Source organism: Orbicella faveolata, unplaced genomic scaffold (genome assembly GCF_042242905.1).
Source record: "Orbicella faveolata isolate gen_17 unplaced genomic scaffold, um_ofav_v1 contig_34, whole genome shotgun sequence".
NCBI lineage: Eukaryota > Metazoa > Cnidaria > Anthozoa > Scleractinia > Merulinidae > Orbicella > Orbicella faveolata.
In genome coordinates this window covers 11,873,890-11,898,521 of record NW_028301563.1, presented here as the reverse complement: position 1 = coordinate 11,898,521, position 24,632 = coordinate 11,873,890, and the positions used below count along the sequence as shown (strand labels likewise).

Below are 24,632 nucleotides of genomic sequence, written 5' to 3'. Positions count from 1 at the left end.
TAATTCGTTGCCCAGATAGGTTATAACTCCTCGTTCCGAAACAATATTTCTATTCGCTTATATGCCGCCCGGAAATAAGCCTCCCCTGCCCGTCTTTAAGCCCACACAAAACCGCTTATGAAGTTATACGAGCCCAGGGCTTAAAGCGGCATTTTACGGTATACGACAAATCCCACAGCAACAATATCTGCAAAATAACCAAAAATGCATAAGATCGTTTATCGGCCCAGATTTCGCTCCTTAGAGACTTGGATAGGTCAACTGGATAGAATTATGGAGAAAAAAGAAAGTTTTGGAAAAAATGTGCTTTCTTTAATCAAAAATGCATAAGCAAAAATATCTGTGAACATCGCTGTTTTGTTATTTACACGAATTATAAGGTTGGTGATGTTATCTGTTACGATTACCTGTTTCACATTGTGTCCCATTAAATCCTGGTGCGCAGCTGCAGTTGAATCCGTTCACTCGGTCTGTACAGGTTCCGTTGCTCTTACAGGGATGACTTGCACAATCATCGATATCTGTTTCAAGGTGATAAGGCAGAAAGTTAATAACGGTCACATTCGATAGAACCTGCAACAACCAACAACAAAACTCAATAACAAAACTATGTTTGAAGTTAAAACATACAATACTGCAAACAGTTAGAAAGAGATTCAAAACCGTAGAATATCAATGAAAATTAACTAGTTTTGGCTTTTGTTACCTGTTTCACATTGTGTGCCATTAAATCCTGGTGCACAGCTGCAGTTGAATCCGTTCACTCGGTCTATACAGGTCGCGTTGTTCTTACAGGGATGACTTGTACAGTCATCGATATCTGTTGTAAGGGAAAAAGGTAGAAAGATAATAATCGTGAGGAGAGAAAATCAGATTATTTAGTATATTTTACATATTCGGTTTAGATATATTTGTTTTAGTTCATTTTGCATTTCTAAGTTGCAGTTTACTATTCCAGTTCATTAACCGTAACAAACACCTGTTTTTGTTGTAGATCATACCTGTAATAAGCGCTGAGCTGTAATTACTACCTGTGTTAGTCTTTTTGTTGAACTGTTATCTCCCTTTATTGTTTTGAAAGTTATTAATGTTGAAAACTACAAATTCCGTTACAGCTAATCGAGCTTCCTGAAATGTATGAGATAACGTTTAGTTGAGAGTTTTTAAAAAATTTTCGTAAACCTTTAGAATTGTGTTTTCGGCTTAAATAGCCGTGCCTTGTAAATTATTCTTTTGTTGCGTTCTTGGATTAAAATGATATCGTTGGACCTAAGTGCTGAGTGCTGTTGGCGGCTCTGAAGATATTTCCCTTTAACAGATTGCGGTCCTGATCCTCGCAACCAGAAAGTTTTCACAAGTTTTTACAGAAGTGCTTTCCCAGGCCAAAAATCTATTATCACATATCGGTCATATACAATAGAACTTTGCAGCAGCAAAAATATATGTCTCTGCCCTTTTCAAGCAGTTTAAACAATGAAAGCACTGCAAGCGACATAGAAAGAGATTAAAAACTCCTAACATCTGAAGGAAAATAAATTTTGGCTACAGTTACCTGTTTCACATTGTACGCCATTAAATCCTGATGCACAGCTGCAGTTGAATCCGTTCATTCCGTCTGTGCAGGTCCCGTTGTTCTTACAGGGATGACTTGCGCAATCATCGATATCTGTTTTAGAAGAAAAGATTGAAAGGATTAAACTGCAATAGCTTCTGTTGATATATTTGACGGAGCCCGGTCAGGAGCAAATAGGCAAAAGAGATCACTAACTAAGTAACTTTTAAAATTTTTGCTTTTTATAAAGAAAAACAAAACATCTTTATCAGTTATCCATCATTATCATAATCCGTCAGGGAATAGGAACGGATCTGCTCCTTGAAATATCTCTGTTTTACAGACAATTTCTTGCTGGGTGGGAATCTTCTGGTTCTGACCACCCGCTGTCAGTTGCACGGGGAAGATAGAGCCTGTTTGACTGTTAATTATTAGTCGAGAGAAGATAGCAGACCTGAAACCCATCTTTGTAGCTCTCGGCTTCATGACCTTCATAAATGCTATTGCTGCTTTAACTCTAAACAAATAGTTTTGCGCGGATGGAGCCCGATTGGGTTTTAAAGCTGGGCTTCTCCTTTATGAAGAGCATCTCATAGATTAAACAGTCTATGTCCATGTCTTGAACGTTATTTTCGCTATGGGGACGTTTATTGTCGGAAGGGTTTATTAAAACTGCCACTGCTGGTTAGATTACATTAATAGAAAGGTAAAATAACTTAAATGTAAAAGTTCGTAAAAAAATTGATTTAGCCCCAAGGTTGGACGCATCGCAAATATGCCTTATTTTGTAGAATACAGAGTCTCTAATCATAGAAACAACCTGGAAGTTGAGGCATTTTATAGCGCGTAGATGAGGCTTATTACAAGAGGTTTGAAAATAATAAATCGAGGTAAAACCCTTAACGTCTAGTTACCTAGTTTAGACATGTCACAACGAGCCAGGACTACCTCGCCAGGTTTAATTGAATCGAACCAGTAATTACCGCTGACTGCATCTTCTCCTTCACTCGCCCTAATCTCGGCGCACGACTCAGCTGGCAACTCGGAAACGGATCCAAGGGGAACTAAAAATAGAAAAGTCAAAAACATTGTTTTTTTCTTGGCGCTTTTCTGTGATTACTAAACACCACTATTGTTGAGCTCTCTTGACGGAAAACTGCGGGCTTTGTTCGTAGTCCTCGGAATACAATGAGATTCTGGGCACGCCTGTATACGACACAATTACTATCCTCAAAAAAAGATAGAGATGAACTGTTCAAAGATGAACAATACCTCTTTTCCTGAATCGTTTAATATAGAAGCGATCGCTGTCTGGAACAAAATCTTCAGGTCTGGCTTCTTTGGTGCGGTTGTTCAACTCACATATGCCTTGGCTGATGACGTAGTTAAAGCTTTGACATCTGACGTCATCATCACACTTGTCTAAACAATTGAGCCAGATTCCGGTCTTCTCCTCGATGTAGGTATGTCCTTTTAACATCATGCCGCGGATGGAATATTCGCCTCGAATTATACACTGCTGAGCGTCCAGTTTATAAAACATCTGAGACATCAGAAGCACCGTGATGGCCATACTTATGCCAGCTTCTGAAACTGTCATATGGAGAGAAAAATATCGAGACTTGCTTAATATGTTTCTTGTACCCTACATAAAAAATTAACTGTTAGATGCAAGCGGCCATCTCGCTCTCTTATAGCTGAGTATCGATGAGCAGAAATACCTCTGAATGGCAGCGACACAAAACGCCACCCCTTATTACACAGTGTTGCTTGTAAGCAATCTTGTAAGGTCTGTAAGCAATCTCGAAATAAATTTTAAAAAACTACAAAATAATCTTGAATCAGGCAATAGCCTTTACTTGAAACGTATTCGTCGAATTCTAGGCCTATACAAGCAAAGAGATAATACAATAGGCACACCAAAAGAATCTAGAATATCTTAAACAGAAGGGAGGTGCTGCCTCCGTTAGACAATCTCACTAACGCTCTGTATCTAGGGAGCGGCTGGTGAGAGAACGCGTTGTCAATCATTGAAATTTACGTCAATTTGTGAGAAAAAGCGGTGAAAAACTTAGGCCGCGTCCACACTACAATGGAGAAATTTGAAAACACGGCTATCTTTCTATGGTTAGGCCTGCCGTCTCCTCTAACCCGTCATGAAAACGCACTTGAAACGGCAGGAATTTGAAAACACGGCTATCTTTCTATGGTTAGGCCTACCGTCTCCTCTAACCCGTCATGAAAACGCACTTGAAACGGCAGGAATTTGAAAGCACGGCTATCTTTCTATGGTTAGGCCTACCGTCTCCTCTAACCCGTCACGAAAACGCTCTTGAAACAGGAGGAATTTGAAAGCACGGCTATCTTTCTATGGTTAGGCCTACCGTCTCCTCTAACCCGTCACGAAAACGCTCTTGAAACAGGAGGAATTTGAAAACACGGCTATCTTTCTATGGTTAGGCCTACCGTCTCCTCTAACCCGTCACGAAAACGCTCTTGAAACAGGAGGAATTTGAAAGCACGGCTATCTTTCTATGGTTAGGCCTACCGTCTCCTCTAATCCGTCACGAAAACGCTCTTGAAACAGGAGGAATTTGAAAACGTTGGCTTGCGTCTTAGTCTGGACAGAAACATTTTGGGTTAGGGGTCCTCGGTTTTGTTAAAGTTTGGACAAAAGGTAGGATATTGAACGCGCACGTTACATTCTATAGCCCAGCATCCGATTGTTATAAATTAAAAGTTAGTTAATTAAACGCCACTCCAGCAACTGAATTTAAGTTTATTCTTGTGGCAAACAGATTGTCCGCTTCCAATTTTTCCATACTCTAGAAAAAAATATGTATTATCAGTCGTCAAGTGACCGTAACAAGACAAATACGTCTATCGTTATTTTTCCGAAGACGTTTAATATTGTGTTTCGAAAAAAAAAAATAATAATCTTGTGTTTCCATGGTATTTTCCGTGTTTTCTACCTTTGTTTTGGTATAGTAGAAAATTTAAAGGAAAAATTACGTTGTTTTCCCGTCAATTATTTTTTTGCTCAAGGTGGCTCCTGATTAAGTTAGCCTAAATATTGAATAGATACCTGTATGTCAAGACGTCATTGCAACTTAGAGCTTAGCTTATCTTCAAATTTAAAAAAGAACAGGAATATTTGATGAAAGGAAGGATACTGGAGATTATATTGTGCAGCCATGGTTAAAAGTTAGTTAAACGCCATTCAAAAAACTGATTTAAATTAAGCTGAAAACGCCGACTTGCGTCTTAGTGTGGACTGGAAACATTTTGAAAACAGAGCTTTTCGAAAGCGATGACATCGCGATTATCAAGTGAATTCCCTGCCAAAGTTTTTCTCAAACACACGCCCAAAATGACCGGTGATTGTTGCATTTTCCAAATTTTTCCAGCATAGCGTGGAAGAAAACATTTGCTACGTTTTCAGACGTGGTCTGTTGAATTAATAATCTGTAACGCTGTTTCTTTTTTTTTTTCTGGAAAAGAGCTGGTTAAATTTATTCACGCAACACCTTAACTTTTTTTTTGTTTGCTTTCTTCAATTCACTGAATCCGATATCGCTCACTTAGACAAAAAGTAGACGAAAAAGTTCAACAAATACACAGAAAGAAAGAAAACAACGAAAACAGTCGGGTTCGCTCGATCAAGAGAAAACCGCATACTGGCCTTCAAACCGGAACGTACGTAAACAACAAAGATGTTTTCTGCATAATTTGACTTAATTGAGGGGTTTTAATGATGACATACGGTAATTTCATACGGTGAAGAAAATGGGGTATTTCAAATCCACCTGTTACTGGTAATAAGTTCTTTATTAATTGTCGAGTGCTTTCGAGCACGTAAGAAGTCGTTCAGTGTTATTTCAGACTACAGGAATCAAGGGATAATTACCTTTGTATTAGAAGACTGAACCGAAAAAAACTGTTACACAACCTATGGGCATAAAGTTCATATCTATGCTGATGATTAAATTCAGATAATATATTTTTTAACAACAGCATTACATATAGTAGGAGATGTTTGCTAGACTATAACAAGAAGCCCGCATTTCGATTATTTGCCGTTTGAACTCCAACTTTTCCTTCCCTTTGAAGATATCTGAACTGAGAACTGTCCTCAAAGATCACACAAAATGCAAAGCAATGGGCGTCAGATTAACTACTTTGCCGATTTTAGTAACGAAAAATGCGCGCAGCATCATCCTTTTTAGGCGATATGATACAAACTAGACACATTTTACAGATCTCTTTTCCCATCTAGTGAGAAAATAGCTGGTTTTGATGTTCTAGCTTCCTCTTCGTCTTTATTTATGGGCTGACAGAGAATTATTTTTAAGAACGTAGTGATGCTATAAGATGGCATTGCTGTAGCGAAAACATGCGAGACATGTCCAATTCAGGGAGTGTTACACTAGACAACGCCTCGTGCAAATTGCCTCGTAGATGCGCAACAAAATTGTGAGACAAATTAAAAATAAATTCCGGGAAATTTATTCAAAATTAATGTTATTTCTGGAACACTTAGCGATGCATTAAGAACTTGAAATCTCCATGAGAATGGTAGCCTGCAAAAACAGCCGTCCTTCTTCGCTCCCGGCCCGAGTGGCGCCACTCGGGCCGGGAGCGAGGAAGGACGGCTATTTTTCGCAAGCTAAATAGTCGAGTGCTTTGTTATTAATATTCATGATTTTATACAAGGAAAACGTTGTTTCTACTTTTTTTTTTTTTAACGATCTACAGGACGCAAAGGATAATTACCTTCATAGCAGAAGATTGAAGCGAAAAGCTTAGGCACAACACATCAGCAAAACGTTCAAATTTATGTTCATAATTAAGAGCATCACATGTAGTAGACGATTGTTACGACTGTAACAAGAAAGCCTGCATTTTTGTTCACAAAGTTCACACAAAACACGAAGCAATGAGTCAACTACCTTGACTATTTTTTTGAACTAAAATGCAGCATCATCTTTCTTTAGGCGATATAATACAAACTGCACACGCCTTTTACAAATCCCTTTTCCCATCTAGTGAGAAAATAGCTGGTTTTGAGATTCCTTCATCTTAGTCTCTATTTAGATGCTGACAGAGAATCATTTTGAAGAACGTAGCGAAGCTATAAGATAAATGCATGTGGCAGTTTGTCGGCCGGCGTTTTGTAAAGAATTATGCGTCGGCAATGGTACCAGAAGCGAGCTCAGTCAATTGACCCTATGGCGCTGTTACACTGGGTTTTATCAAGCAACCTGTCTCGCAATTTTGTTTTGACAAAAAATTGCCCGATGCGGCAACATATTGCAGGTTTTTGAAAGGGATTAAAAAAACCTGCAACATGGTTGTCCGAATTTACAATGTTGCGTTGAAAATCGTCTCGTGACGGAATCAAATTCTACTTTTTGAAATGATTGCCCTAACTGACAAACGTTGCAAGTCATGTTCATTTTAGGGAGTGTCACATCTGACCACGTCTAGTGCAAATTGCCTCTTGGATGCCAAACGCAATTGGAAGGCAAATTACAAATAAATTCCAGTAGAGCTATTGAAATTTTATTTCTAAAAAAACTTAACGCATCGAGAACTTGAAATCTCCTTGAAAATGTTGTTTTGTTTTGTTTGTTTGTTTTTTTTTTTTATCTCAAAACCTGTTTCAGTATTTTCTCAGGCAAAAACTATCCTCAATTAAATACCGAAGATTGCTAAATATAGAAAGCTTCCACGAAAGACAAGGAAACCAAAAATGACTGAGTTGCAAGTTTTAGATCGAAAGAGAAGATGAGTTTTCCAAATTCATCATCAAAAAGTTTGAACCAAATAAGAACATTTATATTTTTCCATGGGCCTTATCTTTTGCACTCTTCGCGCATCGTCAATTAAGGATCGAAATTACTCTCGCAAAAGAAGCAGACAGGAGATAAAAATGTTACATAAAATACTCAGTTATTTTCCTCCGTTTTTGTGAGTGATTAATGAAATATCGCGCAAGTTTTATTCGAGAAAATATTAACGTGAAATGCTCGGCGGAGGGCAGCATGTAACAAACTTGCGACCGACAAACCCGTTGCGCTTGGATTCCTGATCAAATTCGAGATTTAAAAATGTCGGCTTTCATGAAGAGGGGAAAATCGGAGTACCCCGGAAAAAGCCAACGAGAGGAAGAGAAAGAACCAACAACAAACTCAACCCTCTTATGAGGCAGAGTTCGTGATAAGAACCCGGCAAATTGGTGGGTGTTAGGATACACAATTTCAGGGTGTATAAAACGGCAATTAGAGAGTATAAATTAAAATGTAAGGACAGTTTTGAACTCACCCTCCGAGTGCGTCGGACGAAGCATTATTGAAATCCATGACAAAAAAACAACGGGACCAAAAACATTCATTTTGAAAGCGCAACGGATGTCTTCAGTTCTCAAGGCCTGTGGAAAATATCAAGATAATATTGAGACAGCACCAGCTGGAGATATGTAGCCGAAATAACGCCTCCTTAGGAGTCAACGCTGTGTAATGAAGGATGGTGTGTTGCGTCTCTGTGGGTGGCAAACGCGCCAGCTGTGAGAGATGAACCATTCAGAGCTATTTCTGCGAAAGCCAGTTTGACTCCACCAACTATTACTAAGACTTCCCGTTCAAATTACGCACGTATAATGCAAGCTAAATACTTCGATCAGCGGTTTTGTCAAATACGCTTCCATCTTGCGCGCCTGTTTATAGGTGAATATGTTCTCAAATGAAATAAACGTTCCAAACTCATATTTTTAACAATCACATAGTTAAAAAAACAATAGAATTTCCAGGACATTTTCAGTGTTCCTCATCTTTGTTTTGTTTTTATTGAGTATTGAACATTGTGTAGTTGTTTCTCTCTTGAGTTATGTGTTTTTTTTTTGTTCAAGTTGGTTTGTGATGAAGCTTAAATTGAAATACAAAACCATTTATACATTCCTCGGTTTTGTTAAAGTCTGGACAAAGGGTAGGATGTTGAACGCGCACGTTACATTCTACAGCTCAGCATGCGATTGTTATAAATTAAAAGTTAGTTAATTAAACGCCACTCCAGCAACTGAATTTAAATTGATTCCTGTGGCAAACAGATTGTCCGGGTCTAATTTTGCCATACTCCAGAAAAATATATATTATCAGTCGTCAAGTGACCGTAACAAGACAAATACGACTATCTTTATTTTTCCGAAGACGTTTTATTTTGTGTTTCGAAAATGAAAACCAATCGTTTTTTTGAAAGTTTTTTACAAACCTACTGTTTCCATGGTATTCTCCGTGTTTTCTACGTTTGTTTTGGTATAGTTGAAAATTTAAACACAAACTTTCGTTGTTTTCCCGTGAAAGTGTTTTTTTTTTTTTGCTCAAGGTGGCTCCTGACTGAGTTAGCCTGAATATTGAATAAATATCAGTATGTCAAGACGTCATTGCAACTTCGAGCTTAGCTTATCTTCAAATTTAAATAAGAAGAGGAAGTTTTGATGAAAGGAAGGATACTGAAGATTATATTCTGTAGCCACACATAAGATGGTTAAAAGTTAGTTAAACGCCATTCAAAAAACTGAATTTTAATTATGCTTCAGTTTTCAGGCGTCAAGTTAAGATTGGAATGATGAATTTCATTAGACGGGAACATGTGGTCTAAAAAACTGTCACTCCTCGTGCGCAGCCAGTCCGAGTCGGCCAACTGCGCGTTAAAATAAAAAATCCCAAGGGCTCAAAAGAAAGGAGGTAGAGTTTGATTCCTTCTATCAAAGACAAAGGCTTTTTTTATAATCTTACTAAGCACAAGGAAATGGTTCTGAAGAAAGTTTGAAAATAGACGTGTTTATTATAGTGTGTTCACAGACGCTCTATTTTGGCTTGAGTAAAGTGTTAACCGTAGGGGATTTGAGTAAAGCCCGAACTCAAGGAGCTCGAAGGGTTGGTCCAGGGAAAAGATATTCCCGCCCTTGCATCGCTCGCGCGCTCGAGGAAAAGTAATTCGTAGCAAAGAGATTAACGTCTTTTGCCAGACTATGGTTTGACTGAGAAAGGACAAGGCCCGAAACATCTGCTATAGACATCGCTTTTAATTTGGCATTGTGTTATTAGTATTTACAACTTTTTAACTGTTAACTGTGCCACGCAGCAACTGATCCTTTTGGATTACAAATATTTACGTTTTTAACGACACGACTTATTTACAATAATTAAATGGCTGGATACCGCCACAGTAGTACCACGTCCTTTAAAAATACAGCTCGACATCTTTACCAAAAGAAAAGGTAGTGGCTTTAAAAAGCTCTAAACTTATCTTATCAGGAAAAAAAAACGATTCGTGTGACGGTCTGCTATAATAAACAGCAGGTGCGGAAACAGCCAATCGCGTGACATTTTCGAGAAACACCCGGGAGATATCCTGATTCCCGTCCCTTAACAGGCCGCCTAAAATTTCTAGTTTTTGCCATAATTATGAGAACCTAATTAATGGAAAAATGACAAAGTCAGTCATAAGAAGTCTCATGCCTGTTACTAGAGTAGTTTTTGAGTTTTCTACCTTTGGGCATATCCATTTTAGAAGACCGCATTAAGCCGGCTTTGAACTTTTTGACTATCTTCGTATAAAATAATATTCTGTTGATTGAAGATAAGCTGTGAGCAGGGGCGGGGTAGAAGACTCCTGAAAATTGCGTATCTGGATCATCCACCAAAAAGTGACGTCACATCCGGTTTAAACTGTGCCGCGCAGCTCCTTTCACAACGCGAAAAAATGGCGTTTCGATTGGGGAAGATTTTCCCCCATTTGCAAACCATCAGGTTCGTGTCCTTTCTTACTGAAGAAAGAAAGATGTTGCAGGCACATTTCTTCGACTATTTAAGTAAAACTTTCGGCCAAAGAGAACAGTTTAGTATTGTTTTGAAGGAAAATAACGGAGAGCCTTCTGTCATCGAATGGCGGATTTTAAACATTTGCAAAACTTGTGTTGTTCCAACTTTTGGTTCTTATTGTTCGTGATTCGGTGATAACACTAAGTGCAATAGCCTATAATGTTAACAACAACCTGGATGAAGTATTGCTGGCCACAGTTTGCACTGTGTACTACGGGAGCATGTTTAACAGAAGCCGATTTTTTCTAAAAGTGAACACAGTTGAAGCTCTGTATCCACGTGAGTGTGATGGAAAATCGTACACTCAAGGTTAGTATCCTATTTCCATATCTCTTGTTGAATACTTTTCTTTCTCTGTAAGAAATAATCTATGTTGAGAGCTAGAGTTCATTGTAAATGCGTGCTTTGGAGATATCAGATTTCCCCGAAAAGATCAACAAAGGGGTGAAGCAGTCCAGATGAGACTTTCCTTCAGTCATCCAGTGGTTAATTGTATATTCCTCTTTATTATATGGAGAAGAGTGTTTTACTGGGAACTAAACCACTCGTAGATTCCATACGCCACTTCATCCGGGACCCGAGTGGCGTATTTTCCGTATGTCACCTTGTCGTATCGTTCAATGACGTCACGATTCCCGCCTTTTGCTTTTGTTGAATTGGTTTCTCCATATAATAAAAAGAACATTACACGTTGGCTCGAAGATATGAATTTTATGTTCTCGTGGCAAGAACAATATCTTACTCGTTCGCTTCGCTCACTCGTGAGATATTGTTCTTGCCACTCGAACATAAAATTCATATCTTCTCGCCTCCGTGTAATATCCTCTATGTATTGTCTGAACTGCAATGCCGACCTGGGGATCATCTTTTGGGCAGTTCAAAAAGAGGGGATTGGCCTGTTTAGGGTTAGCTCCCAATGGTATGGTATATCCTTACCTCTTAACTTTACCCCCGCTTTTGACGGGTACCCTGACTTTTTCTATGAGCTGCCAAGGTAGAAAATACGTGACGTCACATCTTAATGCCCCATCCGGTTGAGGCGACCTCGTTCCCAGGGTTCTCTGTCTACCTCGAGAGCTAGAGAGAGGACCCTGGGAATGATGTTGCGGTGAAAGCACAGTATCATCGTAAACATGGCGGATGAAGTGTCTTGCAAGATAAGACATTTTGGTGTTTTTCTGTTTTTATCTGCCCTTCTGTGGCTTGGTCTTATATTGCGGTAAGTAAGATTTAGTCCTTCAAATTGAAAAGGAACTTCCAGAATAATGTCAGAAGACGGAAGCGTTTTTAGAAGGTGAATTTGAGCACATGGCAATAAAATTTAACATTTCATCGGGACAAATAGCGCCCAAGAGCAAACAGCTGAGCATATTTTTGAATCCAGCTGAAAGCTAAATTGTAGGGCTTTCATTAAAGGTTTCACCAGGAGATAGAGCAACTGGTTTCCACAGGTGGGCAAAACTTCTTTATATTAAAGAAAAACTTTCCTCTAGATGGTTAAACCAGGCAGGCAAAATCATCCTCACATGTAGCCGGTCAATTTGCCCAGTGCTTGGCCCTTAATGAAACTCCCTGTAAATTGTTGATGTTATCCTTCTAATCAAATTATTACAATTCCCTGAATCTGATAATCCTGCATTGGCTACCCCAGCAGGCAAAATGGCACTATCTTGCCAGTGGGGGTTATGCACTGTGTCCCACAGGATAAAATTGTTCCTTATCACATATAATAACTCATATACCCACTTAACATGTTCAGTGAATATCGCTGAATATTGGCCTTGTTCCTTTTTTGTTTGTTTACAGACCTTGACTCTGGTTTGGACCGTAAACATGCAAAAATAGAGCTTGACCAATATCAAGTCATCTTGACCTCATGCTTGGTCAATAAGCCATATGTAATTGGACTGAGTGGAGCACAATTCAGGGTGTTATTGCACGAGTGTAATTTCAAGTCGGACAAGGATGTAGAACACGGTTGATTACTAATAACCCCATCAGTGACAAAGTCTTTAGTATAAACCTCTTTTAAACAAAAACACTTGGTAGTGTTTTCGATAGATTTTTAACACTGTAGGAAACACTGAGAATAAAGCCAGTAAGGCACAAGTAAGTGGTGTGTGAATCCATTATCCAATTACAAAATTTAGTTGTGACGGGATATACAGGTGGACGCCCAAGTGACTGCACAATGAATGATGAGTTATTTGATATAGCTACCGTCGAAACTCGATTATCCGGACTCTTTGGGACTAGACGAAATAGTCGGAATAATCGAGGCTCCGGATAATCAAAAATATGGATATTAATGAAGAACAAAACTTTTTAAATAAAGCAACATTTAATCGTGAAGAAACACTTTACAAATCATTTGGGAAACAATATGGTCTACTGTCCATCTTGACCCACTCAACACCTAGCCAATCAGAACTCATTCAAGTATTCTTCATTAGTTACGACGTGTGTAAGCTGCTTTTGCTCTTTAAAAGCAATAGATGCTATAGTTTTCAAAAGAATAATTATTGCTACGGATCTTGATCATGACTAATAAATATTCCTGACAAAATTGGGACTAGAGAAAAAGTCCAGATAATCGAGAAATCCGGATAATTGAGGTACAGATAATCAAGGTTTGACTGTACAATAATTCCTATATCGCAGAGTACAATATACAAAACAGGTGATATGTAGAGTATGAAAGTTTGTGTAATCACTTAGACTTAAATTACAAATGTCAAATGAATGTATGTAATGCAGTTAATGGTCACCTCATACATGTACATGTACATGGTTTGTTCCCACAGAATGAAACACATCAAACTGAAACTCACACGTCTGGAGCCTAGATTCTCATGACAAGACATGATGATATCAACATGGAAACTACTATTGGTAGGCAAGTGATAGCAAAAGCTATTAAAGTAGCTTTTTTAATGAGTTTCTTCTTCAAAACAAAGCCACAGAAGAAAGCTTGCTTTAAATAAATGTAGAATGATACCAAAGAGGAGAATATTATGATAAAGGGACCTAATGGACATGTTAAGATAAAACAACACTAATTTAGCGAGCGAGAAGAAACAAACGCATACAATGTAGATATGCAAGGGATAAATGAATTATTTTCTGAGTGACAGGCTGTCTGTAGGTGTTGGGACTGCAATGTAGTGGATAAAGATGGAGTGCATGCTTCCGTGGGCTTACGGATCATTAAGTTTTTGGTCCATATACAATTAGAAATATGCTATTAAATATACATTTGACGTATTTAATAATGTTAATTAAAAGCACACATCACATCATACCAAAAGTTGTAAAATGTCTGTTTTGTTTGGACTTCAACCTATGCAAACATTGGGCCAAAATCATGATTGCTTGTGTTTACTACTGTAAGTATCCTGTTGTGCTTTGTGTATTTTCTTTGCTAATGGACTTTGCAAAATGGCATCACAGAGGGTCCACTGACTATACTTAAAAAATTACCATGTAACCAGTGCATCTGACATTTTCCTATGAAAACAGCAAAAAGCTGAAAAAACTTGAGAAATTTCAGCTTTTGACTTTTTAGGGAAAAGTGAAATAAAACAAAATTGACTTAAATGATACCCATGAGAAATCCTAAAAATACTCCACCTTATCTGGAGGGTTGGAGTGGTTATAAATATTATTATTTTTGCTACACTGTACCTGCACAAGAACTAATAACACTATGCAGACAAAAATGAAATAAAGTGGGTACTGGTTGTTTCAATGTTGTTCAGCTATTTCAAGAATCTTTTGTTCCATGTTTGTGACTACAGATAACCTAGCCGTGCTGCTTATAATGTTGTTGTTGAGGGTTCATTTGTGGGAGGAGGAACCCAAATTAATTTCTTTAAGTATAATTAAACTTCCTTGACCATTTAGCTTCATGTTATTTACATGTAGTTATAACATTTGTTATTGTGGAACTGAAGAGACACAGTGGTGATCTACATGTAATGGTCAGTACACTGGACTGCATATGAAGCAGTCTTTGGTTTGTTTTTGGGCAAGACACTTTATTCTCACAGTGCCTCTCCACCCAGGTGTGCAATTGGTACTTGGTGAATTCAATGCTGGGGGTTCCCATTACCTGTACATGGACTAGTATCTTATCAAGGGGGTGGGGGATGGGGGGCGGAGACGAAGTGCTTTTTATCATTTGACATGTACAGTATGCTTCAAAGAAATAGCATAAGCTGCTGTAGTGTTTTGGATCACTTAGCCTGACATAGATTCTACTTTAGCTTCATTGTCAAATCTCTCCCTTAGTAGGGTTGAAACTTTAAAAGAAGCTTATGACTCATTTTTAATTGTGTAGTTTGTAAAACTTAAGAGATGAAGGCTGTCATAAACATTTCCTGTTTCTTACTATATGTAGATTCAAAACAGACCAGCAACAATGAAAGCTAATGACGAGACATTTGATGTGCTGAGACTCAATATTAGCAGAAAGCATCACATTGAAACATCAGATTCCATATAAGTAAGTCACAAAGTACGTGAGTTTCTTTGTGTTTGGTTTCATGTATTAGGAATATGACACAATGTAGGTGGGATATTTTAACTGATGTTATGTGGCCATACTATGCCTTAGCTCTTCGGGTTAGGCTGTACAAAAATTCCTCAAGGCTGCAATACCTGGGCTGCTGTTATTGACGAGTATTCTTCTGTGGGAGGAGGGATGCAGTAATCTAATGTTAAGCACACTGGACTGCAGATCAAGAAATCTGATTTTGAGTCAACTGGTAGGGTCTCTGCATTGTTTTCTTGGGCAAGACACTTAGCTCTCACAATACCTCTCTCCACCCAGGTGTACAAATGAGTTCTGGGTGAACTTAATACTGAGTGATAACCCTTTGACAGACTAGTATCCCATGGGGGAGTAGTTCATAAACACTCATTATCACTTATGTCACAGAGACTGGGATAAGCTATAGTGGTTTGCATCACTTGGCCTGGTGCAGACTTAACCTTAGCTTCTTTGTCGAACCTTGCCCTTGTAGGGTTCACACTGCTAAAAATCAACTGTGTAGTTCTTTGAAACAGACAGACTCGCATCCCATTGGAGTAGAACCACTCAAGATCATCTAATGCAGCAAAGACTGGGATAAGCTGTGGTGGCTTAGATCACTTGGTCGATGAAGACTTTACCTTACAACTGTACATGTACCTTCATAGTCCAAACTCACCCTAGTAGGGTTAAAACCTTAAAACTCTGATTACTTATTTTTGATTCTGTAATTTGTAAAACTTAAATGGTAACCGTTGTTACAGTTCCCATTTCTTACCAGATACAGTTCATAACAACCAGAAGGAGAGAGGGTGAGAACAATTGTGTTACAGCATTGGGGTGGACACCAGAAGGAAGAAGTGCAAGAGGGAGACCAAAGACCGCTTGGAGGACTGTCAAGAAAGAGAGAAATAAGGCAGGGTGGAAGATCTGAAATGTAGCCAAGGCGGTGGCACAAAACAGAGTGTTAGGCAGAAAATGTGATGGCCTTATGCACCTACTGGCACCTCAAGAACTGATGAAGATGATCATTGCAATAATCTATATTAGAACCTGTTTAGAGCAGACACCCTCTATTAAGCGAACACTAATGAGTGTCCCATGGGTGTCCGCTTAATACAGGTTTCACTGTAGCCATATAGCAAAGCCATCCTATCAAACTCGGTAACTGTAAGACTAGTGTGTATCAATATACTGCACATTTTATGGTACAAACAACGTCAAACTCTTTCATCATTCCTATTGGCAATTAATTTATTGAAACTGTCCCAGTTGTTTGAAAGCTGGATAACATTATCCTCAAAATAAATCCCTATCCAGTGGATAGCACGGTTTGTTTTGCTGACACTTATCTGCTGGATAATGATTTTTCCAGTGGATAGCATTATCAAACAACCCGGGCCAGATAAGCTGGAGAAGTTCAGAGAGCGCTCAACAAGCTAGGGTCACTCTCAGCTGTACCTCAAGTAACTCTTACTAGCTTCTTTCAAACTCTCCTACAAAACTTTCAAGCACATGCATTGTATGTCAATGACACACACTGAAGTATGTATCATTTTTAAATCTAAACAGGCTGCAAACCTTAATTGTTTACGCCCTCAAAAACACATGCTGGATCTCCAAATTCCCATTACAGCCACTTCTTCCATTAATGGCTGCATTATATAAATCTGAAGTAAAGAGTAAGGGTGAGCTTACAGCCACAAACAAGCAGAAAATTGAGCGGAAACTCTAAAGAAGGTATGAAAAGAGACAATGGGACAATAATTATTCACAACTGAGGGTAATGGAACATGAAAAAACAAGTTTAAATATTTTGTAAGGTCGTTTGAGATATTTTTTGATACAAAAACACCATAATAAAGTGTATTAACGTTTGTCTCACGATGTAATCACTTGAGATGTAGATCGCGACGTTTCAACTGCTTACTGCTAGTCTTCTTCAGGCGATAAGGTCGACTGATTGCACGGTATCATTTATATCACAAAGGTCGGCTGTGATTGGTGCATTTCGATCCTCCTATTGTTCCATTGTTCTGGCAAGTAGCTGTTCCCTCAGTGGTCCGCTGTTGTACCGTTCTCCTGTTGTTGTGTTTCTTGATCATGGGTATCCATGCTTCAGGAATTTCAATTCCACTATCCCTGTTGATGTTATTAGGGTGAAGTCTTATGTGAATAGCTTCCTTGACCCTACGTGTGTACCAGTGAGGATCTCGATCAATAAACTTGACCTCATTCCAGATAGGATAGTGGCCGGTCTTGTGGGTGCGTTCAGAAACGGCGGAGGTCTGGGTACGAGTGAGTCGTATATCCCTGTTGTGTTCTTTGATCCTCTCCTGCATTGATCTCCCTGTTTCCCCGATGTAGACTTTGCCGCACTCACAGGGAATCCTGTAGACAACACCATCTTGTTTAGCCGGGTTGACGGTGTCCTTTGGTCGCACTAAGTGTGACCAGTGTCGTGTTGGACTTAAAAGACGGTGCGAATGCCTTGTTGTTCTAAGCAGCGGCGGAGAGACTCTGAAACTCCTTGGACATAAGGTAAAACAGCGGTGGATTTAAATTCCGCGACAGGCTCTCTTCTTGGGGTTGTTCGTGCCTTTGTGATCTTCTGTACAAAAGAGGAGGGATATCCGTTAGAAACAAGTACAGATGACAGATGTTTCTTCTCTCCAGCGATTACTGATGGTTTGGTCATGAGACGTTTAGCTCCGTCGTACAGACACTTCACAATACCGCGCTTTACTGACTGAGGGTGGTGTGAATCATACGCTAGGTACTGATCAGTATGTGTTGGTTTCCTGTAGACACTGGTGGTAAGGTGGCCATCAGGTTCTCTGTAAACTGACTTGTCGAGAAAGGCGATCTTGCTGTTGTTCTCAATCTCCATGGTGAAACGGATTGATGGTTGTTGACTGTTCAGGTGTTGCAGGAAGACATCAACTCTATCCCGATCCAGGATGGTGAAAGTATCATCTACATACCGTTTCCAGATCTTAGGTTTGCAAGGTGCGGACTCTATTGCTTGTTCTTCAAATATCTCCATGTAGAGATTAGCAATAACCGCGGATACAGGGCTCCCCATGGCTGCGCCGTCTCGTTGGTCATAAATCGATCCGTTGTACTGGAAGTACGTAGATCTTAATACGAAATCCAAGAGGTCCGCGATTTGAACTGGTGTAAGTGTCGTGCGGTCAGCCAGGCCTGCGTCGTTCTCCATTTTTTTGTAGCACGGTTTATACGGCGCCCTCGATTGGTACGTTGGTAAACAGTGACTCTAAGTCGAAAGACACCATGATCTCATGGTCCTGGATCTCTTCACTGGCGATGGTGGAGGCGAAGTCAGTTGAGTTCTTCACTGTAAAGTTCAAGTTACCTGCAAGAGGGGATAATACGTTAGCCAAGAACGCAGACAGGTCGTATGCAAAGGTGTTGACACACGACACAATTGGCCTAAGCGGTGTGTCAGCCTTGTGGATCTTCGGCAAACCATAGATCCTAGGTGGTTGTTTGTGTCGGGGTCTGATCTTATTATAAACCGCCTCTGATAATTTTTATTATGTGTCCACTCCGTTCCAGGGTTAGCAGCTTCTCAGATAGCTTTCGTGTCAAGCGGTCTGTCGGACCTTTTTTGAGCAGCTGGTACGGTCCGGAATCAATTAGCGCTGACATTTTTGCGTGTTATGTGTCAGCGTCCAGGATCACGCTGGCGCAACCTTTATCGGCCGGAAGGATCATGATGGAGTTGTCCTCTTTTAGGCTTTTTAGAGCCTCCTGCTGTTCCTTCGTGATGTTGGGTGTGGGTGGTTGTGCCTATTGAAGGATGGTGTTGATGGATCTCCTGACTGTGTCTGCTTGCTCCGCATCTAGTGGCCTGACTGCTGACTCAATCTTGGTGATGATCTCGGTGGCTGGGACGCTCGTAGGAGTCACGGCAAAATTTAGATCTTTCTTCAGTAAGGACACCTCAGCTTCGTTAAGGGTCCTGGATGACAAGTTGATAACCCACTTTGTTTTGTCAACAAAAGTTGTAGGAGAAACAGAAGACTGTTTCTCTCGCAAACGTTTCTCAAACTTCTGCTGTTGACGGTCTTTGGTGGTATTAAAGACTCGCTGGGTAGTGGATTTAACCTTGTCGAGTACCTCTGCATCGTCATCCGCAGAAAGAGCAGATGTTATGCTCTGTGCTGTTGATTCGGCTTCTTTCTTCGTATCTCCCTTGGCTCTCTGCGTCAGTCTGATTTTTTCCCTCAGAAATTTCATGGATGCTAGTTCAGCGACTCTGCGTGTGCCTCTGGTGGGAACTGGCAGCCGAACTTGCAGATCTCTTGGAACAATGTGGTTCTTAATACACCTTGTGAGAAAGGTGAGATGGTTGGTATAGCTCGCGAGCTTGCGTAAGCAACGCTCATGTCGACGAATCAACCTTAGGGCTGTGCGCCCATATTTCTGGTCATTGTAATTATAACAGCTAAGGAAGGTGCAAGGTTTGGAAATTAAAGGTAATGGGTAGTGGAAAGTTCATGCCTCACTCTCCCCCCCCCCCCCCCCCCGCCCCCCAAGCTACATGTTGGTTACCATCAATAATTTCCATTTTTTTTAGTACGGCATGGGTCAAGAGAGAGAAGAAAAATTAATTAATACAATCAATTTCAGTCTTCCATGAAATATTTCCCTCACTTTTTTGGAAACAGTTGGATGCCAAAAATTAAAACTGAAGACTCACCAACATGTCTGTGTAAGTATGCCATTCGGTATGGAAATCTGAATTTGACACATAACTCATATTATCACAGCCATATCTTTTAGCAGCAGCTGAGAACATTGCTACTCCCCCCCCTCCCCCCTTGGATGGGAGACTAGTTTTTCAAAGCAATATTCAATACTAAGCAATGTTAGGTTAGTGACCCAATTCACTGGTATGCAGTTATTACAACCATGTTTGAAACACTGATATTATACTGAGGAAGTGTTTTTTTTTTTTTTAAAGAGAAATTTAGTTTCGGCAGAAATCACTTAAAATAAAGATTTTTTAAACATATTTCCCATTAATTTCCTCAAAATATCTTAAAAATTCCCAAACATTCACTTTACATAAAGTTAAGTGGTTTTTCACTATGACAGCTATTATGCTATAATTACTGGATTTTGTTTTTTTTCTTTTTCTTGTACATGGAAGTAAAACAAATTATGGAAATCTCACAAATATGTCAGCAAGAGAGTGCAATGTGTGAATCAATCATTTGTAAGTAAGTTGAAGGACACAATTCTGCTTCTGTTATGGAAATATATCTGAATGTGTACGTATGCTTGAGGTTAGCCATGATCAAATATACTCATTAAGTTTGTGATCAGATGTTCTATGATCATAACCAGAAGGTGATTTGCTTCTGTCATAACCAATGATAAGTTAATGACTGTGTAACTAGGAAATCAACTAAGGAAAGGTCTAGTAGAAACTACAAGAAATAAAATCAAGGAATATCTTACAACTGGTGCTCATACATCTGGCGGTGGGTGAAGGACAAATAAGACAAAAAGTCAACAAATAGCTATATAAATATCTCTATCCTTTAGTGTCTGTCTAATTATCACAGTCCCAGATTATCAAATTACAGTCATTTCAATCATTACTTTTTGGTTATAAATTTTATCAGCTGGCTATTTACAACTGCCATGAAAGAGTTCAACTGCGATGAAGGAGCTGAACTCAGGTCTAAAGAGAAACAACTTCAGCTAGTGGTCAGAGCAAAACTTGAACCCTCACCTCCGGATTTCAAGTCTGGTGTCCCAAGCAATCAAATGCACACAGCCTCCTATCTGACTCAATAACCTCAGCTTGGCTTCCCTGTGGTTCTTTCTGCCCTAATTGAACAACATTTAAAATTTAACCTACAGCAGCTGACAGACCTTGGCTCTGACACATGCACTGCACTGTTTGTTTTAATAACAATTAAGATGTCAACTAATTATAAATTACTCTCACTGGTTGTTGGAATTCAAATGAAATAAAAAGAGGTAATTCATCCTCAGTACAACGCAGTACAGTGACACCCGGAAGTAATGCGGACAAAAAGGGATGTCTAGAAACTAAGACCTAAGACTCCCTCTGAATCTCAAAAACTAAGGCCTAAGACTCCCTCCGAATCTCAAAAAATAAGACTTAAGAACCCCCTCCAAATCTCAAAAACTAAGACCTAAGACCCCCTCCACATCTCAAAAACTAAGACCTAAGATCCCCTCCGAATTTCTTATAGCTCCACTATGAAGTCACATTCAATTTCAGCAAGCCGTTTGCGCACCTAACTTTAGCCATTAAAATTCACGGCAGTTGATGTACATAAAATAGCGTGACTGTTCGCACCAAAACTTGCACATGTAGAAATGAAATTTTATTCCAATTTAGTTGAGCTTTCCTTATTTATTTTTGTAGTTTAATATTCTTTATTTCATCTGGCACTCATATCTCTAGATGGCTTTGTAAGAATCCAAGAATTATTAAATAATACTGTTTTGTTACTTGTGATCCAGACTGACATTTAAGTTCAAATTAAAGCAAACCCAGGTCTTGAGATTCTATGGACCGTCATCTTAGGTCTTAGTTTTTAACTTGTACAATATTTATTTTTGAACTTGAGAAATATTATTTTCCAAGATGTAGTGGTGAAGCGATTTCACTCCATCACTATTTCACTCCTTTACTCCTTCACTGGGTCACTTCCTGTTAGACAATTGAAACCCCAGGGGGTGGGCGGGACTCCCATATGAAAAGGTCATGGATGCTCATTGGAAAATTTGAATTTAACTCCTAAATTAAAGAAGACTAATATGGGAGTTGCTCGTGCTTCATGAGACCCCTAAAAGGTACCACTTAAAACAGAATAGGTCCGATTTCAAGCCACTGTTCAAGAAAGGATCCCTTGCGCACTTGTAGGACCCAACTCGCATACTCGAGAGATCAGTGGAAATCAAGCCTAAAAACAGAAATTAAATGAGAGCGTTTCTTTTAATTGTTATTTCTTTGAGTGCACCCTAAAGGTTACTTTGACAGCTAAAAGTGGTGATGTTTCGTTGTCAACACCCTAAGTGAGACCAGAATTCTTGATTTGTACCCAGACGACAAGCATCCCCGACCTATTCATATAGGAGTTCCCCTCTACGTTTTACAGTCGTTTACACCGTGTCAAGTTAGGTATTCTTTGAATTTCTGACGCAAGTACTCAATATCTCACCGCAGAAATGCTCTACACTGAATAAATTTTTGTACGAACGTTTTTATAAATAAATGCTACCTGTAATTATATAACTAGCTCATTTCCCACTCGATTGCCGATAAAGAAGACATTGAAAGTCACAAAATTGATGAGCTGTACGTATTTTCCTCCACCCGCAACATCCCCCCCGCCCCCTCCCCCCATGCCAGACAAATTACTTCGTCCTTGCTACCCAAACCATCTACAAGTTATGTGTTGACAGGTTTGTTTGTTAATCTTAAACAAAAGTTTTGTTCTCGGTGTGGATCAACCCTAAGTAAGTTTTTAAGTTATAGCTTCATGTGTTTTTAAAGTAAACAACACACAATACAAGTAAGCTCTAACACTTGAGTAAGTTAAGCTTATATGTAAATACCCAGCACCCAGGGGTGATCCTGACTGCACAAGGAAAATAACAAAATTCATCTGCAGCGAGCAGATCTCAGCCACACGAGCTTATTACTTTAATAGCTTTTGTTTGATGAAGCTCGTGATCTCTAAGGCCTTCAAATAACAGCTTCGACATCTAACTTTATTAAGATTCTGGAATGCAATTTGCTATGCTAATTAACAAGCGTGCGTTGTAAATACGAGCTGAGTTAAACAAGTATAAATACTTTAAAGACTTCAAGCACTTCTTACCTCGGGAAAGAACGTTGCAGGCTATTGACCATCACCATTTATGGCCGATTTTTGGAAAAAATGGTCCTAGACTACCAAACATTGACCAAACAGACATGTCACATCGCATTCTTAGCATTTGCCGTGCGCGAATGAACAGCATTTCCGGTATCTCCCACTCGCCCCACCAGCACCCACTCCCTCGTTTTTTTTTCTCTCGCCCCAATTTTCGCGCGACCACAAGGCATAAAACGCAAAACGCCTTCAAATGACTGGCGCGAGTCGAAAGCAAAACCGTATTTTTATCACACCTCGCTATTAGTTGGTTTGTTATTACATGGCCCTGGCTAAATGTTTAACTTCTTCGATTTTTGCATAATTTCTTCAATCTACGTTTCATCTCGTCTGTGTATCAAAGCGTACGAACTTTCAAATAAAAAGGACGGGGTTGCTTATCGTATCTTTTAGGGGTTAAAAAAGCGGTTTTGGTACCTCAATCTTAAGGTGTTCAGCCTCAAAAGGTCCACAGCGGGATCTTTTGCCGTATCTTTTGGTGTATTAATTCGAAAATTATATAACAAGAGATAATATGTTGTTTTAGAATTAGTACCTCTTAGGGGTGAAAAACATTTCAAGCCACGCCCACAAAACAGGATCTTGGTACCTCTTAAGGGTTCTTATCAAAATTTCAGAAGATCACCCCCATCCTCTTTATATGGAAGTACCCCCCCCCCCCCTGGGAGGTTTGGATTTCCCTAAGCATGGCCAGGTCTAGAGACAGATTTACAATGATAATTGTTTTGACCAAAAACGCAGCAAAATTATCCTGAGTGTCCATTAAATTGTTGATTTAAATAAATACAGAGGAACCTCCGGTTGTGACCACCTCTCATAAGCGACCACCTCTCCTCGGCAACCAGCTTTCCAAAATACCAAAAGTTTCCCTGTCAAATCACTCTATTTGGAACCTCTTGTAAGTGACCACCTCTCGTAAGCGACCGCGACCACTTTTGGAGCAAAAAGTCTGCAATTTTCTTTCGTTTTTAACCTCCCGTAAGCGACTACTTGACAAATAATAGAGCGAAAATTGGATAATAAGGTGTTGTAACATTATTACATTCCTGGGAAGTGCCAGATTTTTCCTCGAAATTGATTTTTCACATGAATAAAACATTGAATAACATTATGGCTACTGTTGCCTAGCAACAGTAGTCACGAAAATTTAAAGAAAAAATGCATGTTCACTGTATTCTATCAGTCTGTATTCTATCAGTCTTAAAAGAGACAACCTAAATGTAAATTTCGACCCAATATGGTCTAAAAAAAACAATTTTCAAAAGAAGATGGAAGAAGATGATAGTAATAGTGATGCATGAAAAGTGCATTGTCGAGGACAACAAGATCAGTTAATTTAACAATCTCTAATTCCTTAAAAAGAGGCTCAGAGTGTTCATCTGGTTTCAAGAAAGTTATAATACGTATAGCCCTCTTTTGAAGAATTACTAAAGATTTAAGAGTAGAATTATAAGTATTGCCCCAAATTGATAAATCATAGGTGAGGAAGGGGTAAATAAGTGAATAATATAATTGATGTAATAATTTATTCCTGTTTACATAATATCTAATTTTAGATAATACTCCAATACCTCTTGAAACTTTCTTACTCAATTCGTGTAAGTATGGTTTCCAGTTCAAACTGGAATCAAAAATAGGAGATCTGAATCACTGACAGGCATTTCTTCAATATGGTTTACATGAAATGTTCCTTCCTCTCCAGGTTCATTAAGTGCAAT

At 39.2% G+C, this 24,632-nt stretch overlaps 2 long non-coding RNA genes across 3 annotated transcripts; one reads left to right on the top strand and one right to left on the bottom strand.

The window, feature by feature from the left end:
* Positions 1-2,830: 2,830 nt before the first annotated feature.
* Positions 2,831-23,189, bottom strand: LOC149104786 (uncharacterized). Of its 2 annotated transcripts, XR_016201293.1 has the most exons (3): positions 22,861-23,189; positions 20,733-20,830; positions 2,831-3,145 (listed from the first exon to the last, which is right to left on the bottom strand). It is a non-coding gene; the product is annotated as an uncharacterized LOC149104786 (long non-coding RNA). The 2 variants fall into 2 exon arrangements; XR_016201292.1 differs by lacking the exon at positions 2,831-3,145 and having other exon boundaries at positions 20,112-20,830.
* Positions 11,527-15,768, top strand: LOC149104787 (uncharacterized). Its single transcript, XR_016201611.1, has 4 exons — positions 11,527-11,653; positions 13,239-13,330; positions 14,834-14,938; positions 15,730-15,768. It is a non-coding gene; the product is annotated as an uncharacterized LOC149104787 (long non-coding RNA).
* Positions 23,190-24,632: the final 1,443 nt, after the last annotated feature.